At 37.4% G+C, this 3,990-nt stretch overlaps 1 pseudogene; it reads left to right on the forward strand.

The window, feature by feature from the left end:
• Positions 1-334: 334 nt before the first annotated feature.
• LOC134372649 (olfactory receptor 11H6-like) lies at positions 335-988 on the forward strand (annotated as a pseudogene).
• Positions 989-3,990: the final 3,002 nt, after the last annotated feature.

Here is a 3,990-nt window from a genome sequence, read left to right on the forward strand (position 1 = left end):
AATTTTGCACTCTTATTATGTAATCCAGTATCGTGATTTGCCCCAAAATCACATTTTTTATTTGTGTTATTATTTGCATCTTACTAAAATAAAATCATACTTTTGGGCAACAGGTTGTGAAGATCACAGTCTTATTGTTTTTGACAGAAAATTCATTGTTTATTACTTTATCCCAAAAAAAAGTAAAGAAATTTGGTTTTACAAAAAAAGCATTCTTCATTAAATTGCAATAATTGATATCATCTCCATGTCTTCAGACGGATTAATGAGTCCAGCAGAGAAAACACAACTCTGTTAGCCACTTATCCTCATGGGCTTTCCCTCAAGCCCAAAAATGCAGCTCCTCTACTTCGGGCTCTTCTCAGTGTCCTATACTCTGACCCTGACGGGGAACACCGGTGCCTTCACACTCCCATGTTCATCCTCTTAGGGAATTTCTCTATGCTGGAAATACGTTATGTTGCCACGACCATCCCTAACATGTTGTCCCTAACATGTTGTCCCCAACTTTCTCTCCACAAACGAGTCCATCTCCTTTGTGAGTTGTTTCACACAGTTCTACTTCTTTTTCTCCTTTAGGTGTGATGAGGGCTTCTTCCTTTGCACCATGGCCTTTGACAGGTACCCCGCCATCTGCCACCCTCTTCATTATCCACGCATCATGAGTAAACAGGTGTGCACTGGCCTCACCTTCTTTGGGTGGTCTTGTGGGTTCCTCATCTTCCCAATTCCAGTTGCTCTCATTTCACAGTTGCCCTACAGTGGCCCAAATATCATCAACCATTTTGTGTGTGATCCTGTCCCTCTGATGATGCTGCCCTGTTCCGAAGACATCATCACCCAGCTCATTTACTCTACTTTCAATGTCGTCTTCATGATTGGCACCTTTCTCTTTATCTTTTGTTCCTACATTCTAAATGTACTACAGAAGTTTTTAGCATTGAGTAAATGCAAGGCTTTTTCCACTGTGTTTCTCATTTCACTGTAGTGTTTCTGTTTTTTGGCTCTATTGTGCTGATGCATGTTAGCCCTGGATCAGGACACCCAGCAAAAATGCAAAAAATAATTATGTTGTTTTATTCTTTGATAACACCTCTATATATTCCTCTTATTTATAGCCTGAGGAACAAAGAGATGAAGGTTGCACTAAGAAAAGTCTGTGGGACTGAAAGATCTGTTTATGAAACAGGAATCAGAAATCATGGTGAAGCAAGTTCCATCACAACCTATCTTACTAAGACATGAGTAAGAAAATTTTCTAGAGAATTCAATGAAGTTGGTTAGGGAACTGTTAAAATAAAGCCAGTTATAACTTAAATATTACTCACTACATGATGGGTTAGTCTTACATAAGAAATAAAATTGTCTGAAGAAAACTGGGCCCTTTCATATAAAACTCACTTTCTAAAAGCATGAGTGTGATCTGTATTTCAAAATTAGAGCAACATATAAGGATGCAACATAGATCATACACTTGTTTCAAGATTAAGCAAATTGTCCTCCACTTCCAGTTCCTGACTAAAGGAAGGACTTCTGTATGAAATAAGTAGAATTTTGCACGTGTGATCTTATCCCTCTACCTCTAATGTGTATAATATGTGTTTTTACTCTAAGGATTTTAAAGAAAAATACTAATAGCATTGGCTGCAAATTAAATGGTAGGTAAGAGAGTACCGAAAATAAGAGTTATGAATTTAGTGGCTATTGTTTATCCAGAATAAAGGTAGAAGTTAAATGTAAAGGGCCTTTACATTAGTCTGGACTTAACTCCCTTTGCAGCAAGTCCAGTGTTGAGTAACAGATTTGGGGAACAAATTTTATTTCAGTATTTTTGCTGTGTTACATACTAAAGTATTATCCTCAAATCTCTAAAGGTGTTCTTTCTTTAAAATATGTAATCACAATTGTTTGCTTGATACTACATTTTATCTTAAACATCAGCCATCTAGTCTTTCAAAGATGACTTTCAAAAATGTAACAAAAGGCAATAGTAAAAGATGGAATGTACAGAGCTACATTTACAGCACGCAGGAAGTCATCTATTCCACAAACTGATGTGCAACTGCAACTGGATTTCCTTTAAGGAGGAAACAAGGAGTTAAGATTGTCTGGACCCAAAGAGGCAGGCTTTCTGTGGGTACCATAACAAAATAGAAGATTTCTTTGTTATATTTGACAGAACTAAAGTGAGTGGAATGAATGAGCAATAGTATAGACGAATTATTTACTTAAGCAAAAGCCTTAATTAAGAACTGTACCAAAAATATTTTCAGTGTATTGTAAGATGCTGATGATTTCTCTGTTTTAGCTATGGTTTCTTTCTGGGTGTTTAACTTCTGTTCATTCTACAGTCTTTCACCTTTCTTAGCAGAATGGGAAAAGAGGTGAAAATGTATGGTGCTTAATAAAGCATACTGTTGATTGTTAATAAAACTGTGTGGTATCTGGATTTTTAACCAACTTTGGGGTAACTATAACAGACTTTTTATGCTGGAGACTTTCCATATCTGAGGAAGACTTTCACTTCATACTTTGGGTTGCTACCACTTAAGGGAATAAAATCCAAATTATTTAATAACTTTTGCTAAATTTAGGACTTTTTAAATTAAGAATATAGTGATACCAAAATTTGAACTTAAATTTGTCAAATTTATCTTAAGAGATGAACTATTTACAACAAGTCTCTCCTACTCAGTAGACGATTTCTTGCTTTGATCACTTCCCTCACACACTTCCCTTAACCACTATCAAAAAGTTATATTCCTTTCCAACCATGTAAATTCTCACCCACCTCACAGACAATCAACAGCCTTGCAGTCTACTTCATTTATTTCAATAAAATGCACTTTGAGTATTTATCAGCTGCTTGTCATTGAGGTAAACCACTTATGTAATCTGTCTCAATTTTCAAACACTTTTTCTAGGAATACTCCTTGTGAAGTTAATACTGACAGTGTTCCACTTGAAAAGCACCTCATGTCTTTCAATTTCTGCCTCAGCATTTCTCAAAAGCACCAGAACCCCAACAGCCCATGTGTAAATACAACCCAGAGGGGCTATAAGGGTCAACATGGAGAGACAAATGCATAAAACATTCATCTCTCCGGGATTAATTCCCTATGCTTCCAGATGCCTCAGAAGTCTCTTCCTCCTACAGTGGCTTTTCTCCTTCTCTATCCCTGCTTCTTAGTCTTTGCTGTGATCACCTCTCATGTATAACATCTGCACCCAAACTTTGTCTCAGACTCTGCTTTCAAATGAGCCCATACGAACACAACTGGGAATGCAAGTGGCCATTTCCATCAAACCCTCACTTATAAGATACTAAAAATAGACTCATCACTGGTCAGATGACAGCAAAAAGCCCAGTGCATGTGATAAGTAAGGTGGTAATAACCTCTAGAATAGAAGAGCATCACACTTGCTAAGGCCTTCACCTGTGATGTACAGGTAGAATAGAAAGCATGGCCTATGCCACAGGTCTAGCCCTAGAATGGGATGGAGACAACAGTAATTACAGGAGCTGTGGAGCTGGGTGATGTTTTATTTTCTTGATATATTGAAGAAAGAATGATAAACTTGTGTCAACCAATTATCAAGTAGGCACAGCTCTATTTTGCAATGCCTACTACTAAGAAAGAGGCATAGGACTTGGTGGAACTTTTGGGATGTAGGAGGCAGATAAAACAAAATTTGTTGAATACTGTTCTGATACATTTAACAAGTAATTGACTTAGCTGACTTGAGTTGGTCGCAGAGCAAAAAGAAAGATCTACAATAGGTTCAGGCTGCTGTTTGTTTTACCCTGACACTCAGGCTGTACAGATAAGAATATGATGTGGCAAACATCACGAGGAGACTTGTAGAATGCAACACTAGATTTCTACAACAAGGTCATGACTGTTACTGCACAGAACCGCTCACTGTTTGAAAATGAGATCCTATTTTCCTTCAGAGGAAAAACACCTGAGCATCTTACCATGGAAAGTC

This window comes from Cynocephalus volans, chromosome 3 (genome assembly GCF_027409185.1).
Source record: "Cynocephalus volans isolate mCynVol1 chromosome 3, mCynVol1.pri, whole genome shotgun sequence".
Lineage (NCBI taxonomy): Eukaryota > Metazoa > Chordata > Mammalia > Dermoptera > Cynocephalidae > Cynocephalus > Cynocephalus volans.